Here is a 14051-nt window from a genome sequence, read left to right on the forward strand (position 1 = left end):
TCACCTGAGAAAATGAGAATCAAAAAGTCACAGGCAGGCAATCCTGCACTCCAACAATATTTACCATAGCCAACACTTGGAAGAAATGAAAATGTCCATCAACCGAGGAATGCACAAAGTAGAAGTGGTCCACGTACACAGTGGAAAATTACTCCAATAAAAAATAAAAATTACATTTAAAAATCCAACAAAAATAAGGAGACATCAGCTTGTGTGGGTTTCTCCAGGCACACTCCACTCTAATTTTTAACCGAGAAACACCACAGGCTGCAAGGGCTTTTCCCTAGTTACCAGGGTGGGGAACATAGAAAGGCTGCTGCCCTCTGGCAGTTACCTGCAAAAGCAGCTTTAAAGCCCGTGCTAATGGTCATTTCATAGGAACAAGTACTGCAGAACTGTAAATGAAACTTGCCCTCAAAATGTCTTGAGGGAGGTAATGGCCAAAATATTTCAAATGGTGACACATACTTTAAGAAAACACTTTGAAGAAATAAGCTCTAATCATAGCTGGAAAAATAAAAAGGACATGTCTAAAAGCTCAATTTCAACGCATTATGAGACACATGCAAATTCAACCACAAAGAGGTATCACCTCACACCACTCAGAATAACCATCAGCAAAAACTGCAAAGAATAAATGCTGAAGGTGCTGGGAAGAAATGCATACCCTTAACTTTATGTGGGACGTAACCTGGAAAGAGCCACTAAAGAGAACAGAATAGAGGTGCCTTTAAAAGGTAAACATTGAGCTACCATAGGATCCAGCAGACCTATTCCTGGACCTATAAACTAAGAAGACAGAATTGGAAGGATACAGGTATGAAAATCTGCATTGCATAGTATTACAATAGCCAAGATACAGAAGTAACCAAAAAGTCCACCGACAGATGGGCGGACAAAGAAGAACTGCTACCTGTGCAGATGGAATATGAGGTAGTGAAAAAATGAAACAATGCCATTTGCAGCACCATAGATGAGTCTAGACGTAATCACGCCACCTGTAGTAAGTGAGAAAGCAAAAGACACATATCCTATCATCTCACTTTTAGGAGTTACTTAAAAATTGATACCAATGAAGATATTTCCACAGAGAGAGGCAATCGCAGATTCATTTAAAAACGTATGGTTCACCAAATAGAAAGGGATGAGGATTTGATACATTACCATATTGGGGTTAACAGAGATATACAAACCATGTGAAATATATAACCACCAAAGACGTACGGAAGACCAGGAGAAGACTACTCAACATTGTGCCATAACCTACATGGGAAAAGGATGCGAGGAAAAATAGATACCTGTATATGTGTGAAAGAACCACATCTTGCCCACCTAGAGCAAACAAACCATTGTAATCAAATTTGCTGGGATAAAAAATAAAAAGTAAATTACAAATATGAACAAGAAGTAATGAGACATAAACTTAAAGGGCTTTTTCCTGGTATATTCCATTCTAATATACAACCTAGAACACCACTTCCATTAAGGCTCCGTTTCCCTAGTAACCAAATTTGGTAAAGGAGAAATGCTGCCACCTTGTGGCCGTTTCCTGCAAGAGCAGCTTTAAAGTCACAGCTAATGGTCACTTAACATTCACAAGGACTCAGGGCTGTAAAGGACACCTGCCCTAAAAAATTGAGCTGAAGTAGGGAATGGACAAAAAAATTCAAAACAGGCAAATGTTTCAAGAAGAGATTATGAAGACTTAAGTTTTACTCACACACTTTTAAAAAAAAAGGAAAATGGATAAAAGCTCAACCTCAGGGAGTGTTAGACGCATGCAATCTAATCTACAAAAAGTTTCAACTTACATCAGTCGAATGACCATCAGCAAAAAGTCTATAAACAATAAATGCTGAAGGGGTTTTAGAGAACTGTGTACCCTCTACCTGCTGGTGAGACGTAAAACGGTAACAGCCAATAATGAGAACCGAAAGGAGCTGTGTTTAAAAGTAAAAATGGAGGTACCATTCAATCCAGCAGGCGCACCATTGGACCTCTCACCTGAGAAGACAAGAATGGAGAAGACACAGGCCGCAAAAGCTGCAGTGCAGCCTTATTCACTATAGCCAAGACGGTGAAGCAACCAAAATGTCCACCAACAGGTGAATGGATAAAGAAGAAGTGGTCCATGTACACAATGGATTATTAGCCATGGAAGACAATGAACCATTGCTCTTTGACGCACCACAAATGAGTCTGGAGATAATCACGAAACATGAGGTAACTCGGAAAGCAAAAGACCTGTATTCTATGATATCACTTATAGGCGTTGTCTAATAACTGACACAAATGAACATATTTCCACAGAGAAAGACACTCACAGATTTAGAAAACTATGCTCATCTAAAAGGAAAGGTGGAGTGAATGGATAAATTAAGATTAGTGTTACTATATGTATACAAACACATATTATATACATATCTCAAAAATACTGACCGTACAGCAAGGAAGTCTGCGGAACCCTCTGTAATATTTTACATGGGAAGAGGATCTGTACTTGAATAGACATATATAATGTACAGATGAACCAGATTGTTTACACCTAGGACAAACAATATTCTAAGCTTTACCCCAATTAAAAAAATTTTTAAAACCAAGAAGAAATAATGAGACATAAACTTATGGGGGTTTCTCCATGCACATTCCAATGTAATTTACAACCTAGGAACACGACTTCCAGAAAGGCTCTGCTGCCCTAGTAACCAGATTTGGGAATGGAGAAATGCTGCCTCCTTTAGGCCACTTCCCACAACAGCAGCTTTAAACGCATTGCTAAAGGTCACTAAATATTCACCAAACTTGCAGTTCGGGAAATGACACCTGCTCTCTAAAAAAAGTCTGAGGTGGACAATCGACCAAAAAATTCAAAAGAGTGCAACCTTCCAAGAAGACAATATCAACAGTTATAATGTACTCCCATTTGTTTCCTTTTTGTAACAGAAAAGAAAACGGCGGAGAAAAATGATGAGTTTTACGAATTTTCAAAGACATGCAAACACAAATTACAAAACCCTATCAGCTCACAGCAGCCAGTAGGGGCATTGGCATAAATTCTGCAAACAATAAATGCTGAAGCGATTGTGGAGAAATGTGTACCCTCGATTCTAAAGGGGACGTAATAAGTGCCACTAATGAAAACACAAAGAAGGTGCTTTGAAAAGGGAAAAACGGTGCAACCAGTCAGTCAATCACACCCACTGCTGGGCCTATCACCTGAGAAAATGAGAATCAAAAAGTCACAGGCTGGCAATCCTGCACTAAAACAATATTTACCTTAGCCAACACTTGGAAGCAATGAAAATGTCCATCAACCGAGGAATGCACAAAGTAGAAGTGGTCCACGTACACAGTCGAAAATTACTCCAATAAAAAATAAAAATTACATTTAAAAATCCAACAAAAATAAGGAGACATCAGCTTGTGTGGGTTTGTCCAGGCACACTCCACTCTAATTTATAACCGAAAAACCCCACAGGCCGCAAGGGCTTTTCCCTAGTTACCAGGGTGGGGAAAATAGAAAGGCTGCTGCCCTCTGGCAGTTAACTGCAAAAGCAGCTTTAAAGCCTGTGCTAATGGTCATTTCATAGGAACAAGTACTGCAGAACTGTAAATGAAAACTGCCCTCAAAATGCCTTGAGGGAGGTAATGGCCAAAACATTTCAAAATGTGACACATATTTTAAGAGAACACTTTGAAGAACTAAGGGGTAATCACAGCTTGAAAAATAAAAAGGACATGCCTTAAAGCTCAATTTCAACGGATTTTGAGGCACATGCGAATTCAACCACAAAGAGGTATCAGCTCACAATTGCCAGAGTAACCATCAGCAAGAAAACTACAAACAATAAATGCTGAAGGTGTTGTGGAGAAATGTATACCCTCAACTTCAAGGGGGACGTAAGTTGGAAAGGGCCACAGATGAGAACAGAATGGAGGTGCCTTAAAAAGATAAACATTGAGCTACCATATTACCTAGCAGGCCCACTCCTCGACCTATAATCTAAGAAGACAGAATTGGAAAGACACAGGCAGGCAAATCTGCATTGCACAGTATCACAATAGCCAAGATATGGAAGTAACCAAAAAGTCCACCAACAGACGGGTGGACACAGAAGAACTCCTCCATGTACAGATGGAATATTCGCTACTGAAAAAAATGAAACAATGCCATTTGCAGCACCATAGATGAGTCTAGACGTAATCACGCCACCTGTAGTAAGTGAGAAAGCAAAAGACACATATCCTATCGTATCACTTTTAGGAGTTACTTAAAAATTGATAGCAATGAAGATATTTCCACAGAGAAAGGCAATCGCAGATTCATTAAAAAAACTTAGGTTCACCAAATAGAAAGGGATGAGGATTGGATACATTACCATATTGGGGTTAACAGAGATATACAAACCATGTGAAATATATAATCACCAAAGACGTACGGAAGACCAGGAGAAGACTACTCAACATTCTGTCATAACCTAAATGGGAAAAGGATGCGAGGAAGAATAGATACACATATATGTGTGAAAGAACCACATCTTGCACACCAAAAAGAAACAAACCATTGTAATCAAATTTGCTGGGATAAAAAATAAAAAGTAAATTACAAATATGAACAAGAAGTAATGAGACATAAACATAAAGAGCTTTTTCCTGGCACATTCCATTTTAATTTACAACCTAGAACACCACTTCCATTAAGGCTCTGTTTCCCTAGTAACCAAATTTGGTAAAGGAGAAATGCTGCCACCTTGTGGCCGTTTCCTGCAAGAGCAGCTTTAAAGTCACAGCTAATGGTCACTTAACATTCACAAGGACTCAGGGCTGTAAGGACACCTGCCCTAAAAAATTGTGCTGAAGTAGGGAATGGACAAAAAATTTCAAAACAGGCAAATGTTTCAAGAAGAGAATATGAAGAGTTACGTTTTACTGACGCTCTTTAAAAAAAAAAGGAAAATGGATAAAAGCTCAACCTCAGGGAGTGTTAGACCCATGCAATCTAATCTACAAAAAGTTTTCAACTTACACCAATCGACTGACCATCAGCAAAAAGTCTACAAACAATAAATGCTGAAGGGGTTTTACAGAACTGTGTACCCTCAACCTGCTGGTGAGACGTAAAAGGATAACAGCCAATAATGAGAACAGAAAGGAGCTGTGTTTAAAAGTAAAAATGGAGGTACCATTCAATCCAGCAGGCGCACCATTGGACCTCTCACCTGAGAAGACAAGAATCGAGAAGACACAGGCCGCAAAAGCTGCAGTGCAGCCTTATTCACAATAGCCAAGACCGTGAAGCAATCAAAATATCCAACAAGAGGTGAATGGATAAAGAAGAAGTGGTCCATGTACACAATGGAATATTAGCCATGGAAAACAATGAACCATTGCTCTCTGAGGCACCACAAATGAGTGTGGAGATAATCATGAAACATGAGGTAAGTCGGAAAGCAAAAGACCTATATTCTATGATATCACTTATAGGCGTTATCTAATAACTGACACAAATGAACATATTTCCACAGAGAAAGACACTCACAGACTTAGAAAACAAACTATGCTCATCTAAAAGGAACGGTGGGGGGAATGAATAAATTAAGATTAGTGTTACTATATGTATACAAACACATATTATATACATATCTCAAAACTACCGACCATATAGCAAGGGAGGTCTGCGGAACCCTGTGTAACATTTTACATGGGAAGAGGATCTGTACTTGAATAGACATATATAATCTACAAATGAACCAGATTGTGTACACCTAGGACAAACAATATTCTAAGCTTTACTCAAATTTTAAAAAAATTTTTATACCAAGAAGAAATAATGAGACATAAACTTATGGGCTTTTCTCCATGCACATTCCAACGTAATTTACAACCTAGGAACACGACTTCCAGAAAGGCTCTGCTGCCCTAGTACCCAGATTTGGGAATGGAGAAATGCTGCCTGCTTGAGGCCACTTCCCACAAATCAGCTTTAAACTATTGCTAAAGGTCTCTAAATATTCACCAAACTTGCAGTTCGGTAAATGACACCTGCTCTCTAAAAAAATTCTGGGGTGGAAAATTGACCAAAAAATTCAAAAGAGGGCAACCTTCCAAGAAGACCATATCAAGAGTTATATTGTACTCCTAACTGTTTCCTTTTTTTAACAGAAAAGAAAACGGCACAGAAAAATGATGAGTTTTACGAATTTTCAGAGACATGCAAACCCAAATTACAAAAACCTATCAGCTCACAGCAGCCAGAAGGGCCATTAGCATAAATGCTGCAAACAATAAATGCTGAAACGATTGTGGAGAAATGTGTACCCTCGATTCTATAGGGGACATGGTAAGTGCCACTAATGAAAACACAAAGAAGGTGCTTTGAAAAGGGAAATACGGTGCTACCAGTCAGTCAATCACAACCACTGCTTGGCCTATCACCTGAGAAAATGAGAATCAAAAAGTCACAGGCTGGCAATCCTGCACTCCAACAATACTTACCTTAGCCAACACTTGGAAGCAATGAAAATGTCCATCAACCGAGGAATGCACAAAGTAGAAGTGGTCCACGTACACAGTGGAAAATTACTCCAATAAAAAATAAAACTTACATTTAAAAATCCAAGGAAAGTAAGGAGACATCAGCTTGTGTGGGTTTGTCCAGGCACACTCCACGCTAATATATAACCGAGAAACACCACAGGCTGCAAGGGCTTTTCCCGAGTTACCAGGGTGGGGAACATAGAAAGGCTGCTGCCCTCTGGCAGTTACCTGCAAAAACAGCTTTAAGCCTGTGCTAATGGTCATTTCATAGGAACAAGTACTGCAGAACTGTAAATGAAACCTGCCCTCAAAATGTCTTGAGGGAGGTAATGGCCAATACATTTCAAAATGTGACACATACTTTAAGAGAACACTTTGAAGAACTAAGGGGTAATCACAGCTTGAAAAATAAAAAAGGACATGCCTTCAAGCTCATTTTCAATGGATTATGAGGCACGTGCGAATTCAACCACAAAGAGGTATCAGATCACACTTGTCAGAATAACCACCAGCAAGAAAACTACAAACAATAAATGCTGAAGGTGTTGTAGAGAAATGCATACCCTCAACTTCAAGGGGGACGTAACTTGGAAAGGGCCACGAACTAGAACAGAATGGAGGTGCCTTAAAAAGGTAAACATTGAGCTACCATATGATCCAGCAGGCCCACTTCTCGACCTATAATCTAAGAGGAGAGAATTGGAAAGACAGAGGCAGGAAATCTGCATTGCACAGTATTACAATATCCAAGATATGGAAGTAACGAAAAAGGCCACCAACAGATGGATGGACAAAGAAGAACTCCTCCATGTACAGATGGAATATTCGCTAGTGAAAAAAATGAAACAATGCCATTTGCAGCACCATAGATGAGTCTAGACGTAATCATGCCACCTGTAGTAAGTGAGAAAGCAAAAGACACATATCCTATCATATCACTTTTAGGAGTTACTTAAAAATTGATACCAATGAAGATATTTCCACAGAGAGAGGCAATCGCAGATTCATTTAAAAACTTATGGTTCACCAAATAGAAAGGGATGAGGATTGGATACATTACCATATTGGGGTTAACAGAGATATACAAACCATGTGAAATATATAACCACCAAAGACGTACGGAAGACCAGGAGAAGACTACTCAACATTCTGTCATAACCTAAATGGGAAAAGGATGCGAGGAAGAATAGATACACATATATGTGTGAAAGAACCACATCTTGCACACCAAGAAGAAACAAACCATTGTAATCAAATTTGCTGGGATAAAAAATAAAAAGTAAATTACAAATATGAACAAGAAGTAATGAGACATAAACTTAAAGGGCTTTTTCCTGGCACATTCCATTTTAATTTACAACCTAGAACACCACTTCCATTAAGGCTCTGTTTCCCTAGTAACCAAATTTGGTAAAGGAGAAATGCTGCCACCTTGTAGCCGTTTCCTGCAAGAGCAGCTTTAAAGTCACAGCTAATGGTCACTTAACATTCACAAGGACTCAGGGCTGTAAAGGACACCTGCCCTAAAAAATTGAGCTGAAGTAGGGAATGGACAAAAAAATTCAAAACAGGCTAATGTTTCAAGAAGAGATTATGAAGACTTAAGTTTTACTCACACACTTTTAAAAAAAAAGGAAAATGGATAAAAGCTCAACCTCAGGGAGTGTTAGACGCATGCAATCTAATCTACAAAAAGTTTCAACTTACATCAGTCGAATGACCATCAGCAAAAAGTCTATAAACAATAAATGCTGAAGGGGTTTTAGAGAACTGTGTACCCTCTACCTGCTGGTGAGACGTAAAACGGTAACAGCCAATAATGAGAACCGAAAGGAGCTGTGTTTAAAAGTAAAAATGGAGGTACCATTCAATCCAGCAGGCGCACCATTGGACCTCTCACCTGAGAAGACAAGAATGGAGAAGACACAGGCCGCAAAAGCTGCAGTGCAGCCTTATTCACTATAGCCAAGACGGTGAAGCAACCAAAATGTCCACCAACAGGTGAATGGATAAAGAAGAAGTGCTCCATGTACACAATGGATTATTAGCCATGGAAGACAATGAACCATTGCTCTTTGACGCACCACAAATGAGTCTGGAGATAATCACGAAACATGAGGTAACTCGGAAAGCAAAAGACCTCTATTCTATGATATCACTTATAGGCGTTATCTAATAACTGACACAAATGAACATATTTCCACAGAGAAAGACACTCACAGATTTAGAAAACTATGCTCATCTAAAAGGAAAGGTGGAGTGAATGGATAATTTAAGATTAGTGTTACTATATGTATAGAAACACATATTATATACATATCTCAAAAATACCGACCATACAGCAAGGAAGTCTGCGGAACCCTCTGTAATATTTTACATGGGAAGAGGATCTGTACTTGAATAGACATATATAATGTACAGATGAACCAGATTGTTTACACCTAGGACAAACAATATTCTAAGCTTTACCCCAATTAAAAAAATTTTTAAAACCAAGAAGAAATAATGAGACATAAACTTATGGGGGTTTCTCCATGCACATTCCAATGTAATTTACAACCTAGGAACACGACTTCCAGAAAGGCTCTGCTGCCCTAGTAACCAGATTTGGGAATGGAGAAATGCTGCCTCCTTTAGGCCACTTCCCACAACAGCAGCTTTAAACGCATTGCTAAAGGTCACTAAATATTCACCAAACTTGCAGTTCGGGAAATGACACCTGCTCTCTAAAAAAAGTCTGAGGTGGACAATCGACCAAAAAATTCAAAAGAGTGCAACCTTCCAAGAAGACAATATCAACAGTTATAATGTACTCCCATTTGTTTCCTTTTTGTAACAGAAAAGAAAACGGCGGAGAAAAATGATGAGTTTTACGAATTTTCAAAGACATGCAAACCCAAATTACAAAACCCTATCAGCTCACAGCAGCCAGTAGGGGCATTGGCATAAATTCTGCAAACAATAAATGCTGAAGCGATTGTGGAGAAATGTGTACCCTCGATTCTAAAGGGGACGTAATAAGTGCCACTAATGAAAACACAAAGAAGGTGCTTTGAAAAGGGAAAAACGGTGCAACCAGTCAGTCAATCACACCCACTGCTGGGCCTATCACCTGAGAAAATGAGAATCAAAAAGTCACAGGCTGGCAATCCTGCACTAAAACAATATTTACCATAGCCAACACTTGGAAGCAATGAAAATGTCCATCAACCGAGGAATGCACAAAGTAGAAGTGGTCCACGTACACAGTCGAAAATTACTCCAATAAAAAATAAAAATTACATTTAAAAATCCAACAAAAATAAGGAGACATCAGCTTGTGTGGGTTTGTCCAGGCACACTCCACTCTAATTTATAACCGAAAAACCCCACAGGCCGCAAGGGCTTTTCCCTAGTTACCAGGGTGGGGAAAATAGAAAGGCTGCTGCCCTCTGGCAGTTAACTGCAAAAGCAGCTTTAAAGCCTTTGCTAATGGTCATTTCATAGGAACAAGTACTGCAGAACTGTAAATGAAAACTGCCCTCAAAATGCCTTGAGGGAGGTAATGGCCAAAACATTTCAAAATGTGACACATACTTTAAGAGAACACTTTGAAGAACTAAGGGGTAATCACAGCTTGAAAAATAAAAAGGACATGCCTTAAAGCTCAATTTCAACGGATTTTGAGGCACATGCGAATTCAACCACAAAGAGGTATCAGCTCACAATTGCCAGAGTAACCATCAGCAAGAAAACTACAAACAATAAATGCTGAAGGTGTTGTGGAGAAATGTATACCCTCAACTTCAAGGGGGACGTAAGTTGGAAAGGGCCACAGATGAGAACAGAATGGAGGTGCCTTAAAAAGATAAACATTGAGCTACCATATGACCTAGCAGGCCCACTCCTCGACCTATAATCTAAGAAGACAGAATTGGAAAGACACAGGCAGGCAAATCTGCATTGCACAGTATCACAATAGCCAAGATATGGAAGTAACCAAAAAGGCCACCAACAGATGGATGGACAAAGAAGAACTCCTCCATGTACAGATGGAATATTCGCTAGTGAAAAAAATGAAACAATGCCATTTGCAGCACCATAGATGAGTCTAGACATAATCATGCCACCTGTAGTAAGTGAGAAAGCAAAAGACACATATCCTATCATACCACATTTAGGAGTTACTTAAAAATTGATACCAATGAATTTATTTCAACAGAGAGAGGCAATCACAGATTCATTTGAAAACTTATGTTTCACCAAATAGAAAGGGATGAGGATTGGATACATTACCATATTGGGGTTAACAGAGATATACAAACCATGTGAAATGTATAACCACCAAAGACGTACGGAAGACCAGGAGAAGACTACTCAACATTCTGTCATAACCTAAATGGGAAAAGGATGCGAGGAAGAATAGATACACATATATGTGTGAAAGAACCACATCTTGCACACCAAGAAGAAACAAACCATTGTAATCAAATTTGCTGGGATAAAAAATAAAAAGTAAATTACAAATATGAACATGAAGTAATGAGACATAAACTTAAAGGGCTTTTTCCTGGCACATTCCATTTTAATTTACAACCTAGAACACCACTTCCATTAAGGCTCTGTTTCCCTAGTAACCAAATTTGGTAAAGGAGAAATGCTGCCACCTTGTGGCCGTTTCCTGCAAGAGCAGCTTTAAACTCACAGCTAATGGTCACTTAACATTCACAAGGACTCAGGGCTGTAAGGACGCCTGCCCTAAAAAATTGTGCTGAAGTAGGGAATGGACAAAAAATTTCAAAACAGGCAAATGTTTCAAGAAGAGAATATGAAGAGTTACGTTTTACTGACGCTCTTTAAAAAAAAAAGGAAAATGGATAAAAGCTCAACCTCAGGGAGTGTTAGACCTATGCAATCTAATCTACAAAAAGTTTTCAACTTACACCAATCGACTGACCATCAGCAAAAAGTCTACGAACAATAAATGCTGAAGGGGTTTTAGAGAACTGTGAACCCTCTACCTGCTGTTGAGACGTAAAAGGGTAACAGCCAATAATGAGAATAGAAAGGAGCTGTGTTTAAAAGTAAAAATGGAGGTACCATTCAATCCAGCAGGCACACCATTGGACCTCTCATCTGAGAAGACAAGAATCGAGAAGACACAGGCCGCAAAAGCTGCAGTGCAGCCTTATTCACAATAGCCAAGACCGTGAAGCAATCAAAATATCCAACAAGAGGTGAATGGATAAAGAAGAAGTGGTCCATGTACACAATGGAATATTGGCCATGGAAAACAATGAACCATTGCTGTCTGAGGCACCACAAATGAGTCTGGAGATAATCACGAAACATGAGGTAAGTCCAAAAGCAAAAGACCTATATTCTATGATATCACTTATAGGCGTTATCTAATAACTGACACAAATGAACATATTTCCACAGAGAAAGACACTCACAGACTTAGAAAACAAACTATGCTCATCTAAAAGGAAAGGTGGAGTGAATGGATAAATTAAGATTAGTGTTACTATATGTATACAAACACATATTATATACATATCTCAAAAAGACTGACCATATAGCAAGGGAGGTCTGTGGAACATTCTGTAACATTTTACATGGGAAGAGGATCTGTACTTGAATAGACATATATAATCTATAAATGAACCAGATTGTGTACATCTAGGACAAACAATATTCTAAGCTTTACCACAATTAAAAAAATTTTTAAAACCAAGAAGAAATAATGAGACATAAACTTATGGGGGTTTCTCCATGCACATTCCAATGTAATTTACAACCTAGGAACACGACTTCCAGAAAGGCTCTGCTGCCCTAGTAACCAGATTTGGGAATGGAGAAATGCTGCCTGCTTGAGGCCACTTCCCACAACAGCAGCTTTAAACCCATTTCTAAAGGTCAATAAATATTCACCAAACTTGCAGTTCGGGAAATGACACCTGCTCTCTAAAAAAACTCTGGGGTGGAAAATCGACCAAAGAATTCAAAAGAGGGCAACCTTCTAAGAAGACAATTTCAAGAGTTATAATGTATTCCCATTTCTTTCCTTTTTGTAACAGAAAAGAAAACGGCGGAGAAAAATAATGAGTTTTACGAATTTTCAAATACATACAAACCCAAATTACAAAAACCTATCAGCTCACAGCAGCCAGTAGGGCCATTAGCATAAATGCTGCAAACAATAAATGCTGAAGCGATTGTGGAGAAATGCGTACCCTCGATTCTAAGGGGGACGTGGTAAGAGCCACTAATGAAAACACAAAGGAGGTGCTTTGAAAAGGGAAACACGGTGCTACCAGTCAATGAATAACACCCACTGCTGGGCCTATCACCTGAGAAAATGAGAATCAAAAAGTCACAGGCTGGCAATCCTGCACTCCAACAATATTTACCAAAGCCAACACTTGGAAGAAATGAAAATGTCCATCAACCGAGGAATGCACAAAGTAGAAGTGGTCCACGTACACAGTGGAAAATTACTCCAGTAAAAAATAAAAATTACATTTAAAAATCCAACAAAAGTAAGGAGACATCAGCTTGTGTGGGTTTCTCCAGGCACACTCCACTCTAATGTTTTAACCGAGAAACACGACAGGCCGCAAGGGCTTTTCCCTAGTTACCAGGGTGGGGAACATAGAAAGGCTGCTGCCCTCTGGCAGTTACCTGCAAAAGCAGCTTTAAAGCCCGTGCTAATGGTCATTTCATAGGAACAAGTACTGCAGAACTGTAAATGAAACTTGCCCTCAAAATGTCTTGAGGGAGGTAATGGCCAAAATATTTCAAATGGTGACACATACTTTAAGAAAACATTTTGAAGAAATAAGCTCTAATCATAGCTGGAAAAATAATAAGGACATGTCTAAAAGCTCAATTTCAACGCATTATGAGACACATGCAAATTCAACCACAAAGAGGTATCAGCTCACACCACTCAGAATAACCATCAGCAAAAACTACAAAGAATAAATGCTGAATGTGCTGGGAAGAAATGCATACCCTCAACTTTATGTGGGACGTAACCTGGAAAGAGCCACTAAAGAGAACAGAATAGAGGTGCCTTTAAAAGGTAAAGATTGAGCTACCATAAGATCCAGCAGACCTATTCCTGGACCTATAAACTAAGAAGACAGAATTGGAAGGACACAGGTATGCAAATCTGCATTGCATAGTATTACAATAGCCAAGATACGGAAGTAACCAAAAAGTCCACCGACAGATGGGCGGACAAAGAAGAACTGCTACCTGTACAGATGGAATATGAGCTAGTGAAAAAATGAAACAATGCCATTTGCAGCACCATAGATGAGTCTAGACGTAATCACGCCACCTGTAGTAAGTGAGAAAGCAAAAGACACATATCCTATGATATCAATTTTAGGAGTTACTTAAAAATTGATACCAATGAAGATATTTCCACAGAGAGAGGCAATCGCAGATTTATTTAAAAACTTATGGTTCACCAAATACAAAGGGATGAGGATTGGATACATTACCATATTGGGGTTAACAGAGAT

Source organism: Eschrichtius robustus, chromosome 7 (assembly GCF_028021215.1).
Source record: "Eschrichtius robustus isolate mEscRob2 chromosome 7, mEscRob2.pri, whole genome shotgun sequence".
Lineage (NCBI taxonomy): Eukaryota > Metazoa > Chordata > Mammalia > Artiodactyla > Eschrichtiidae > Eschrichtius > Eschrichtius robustus.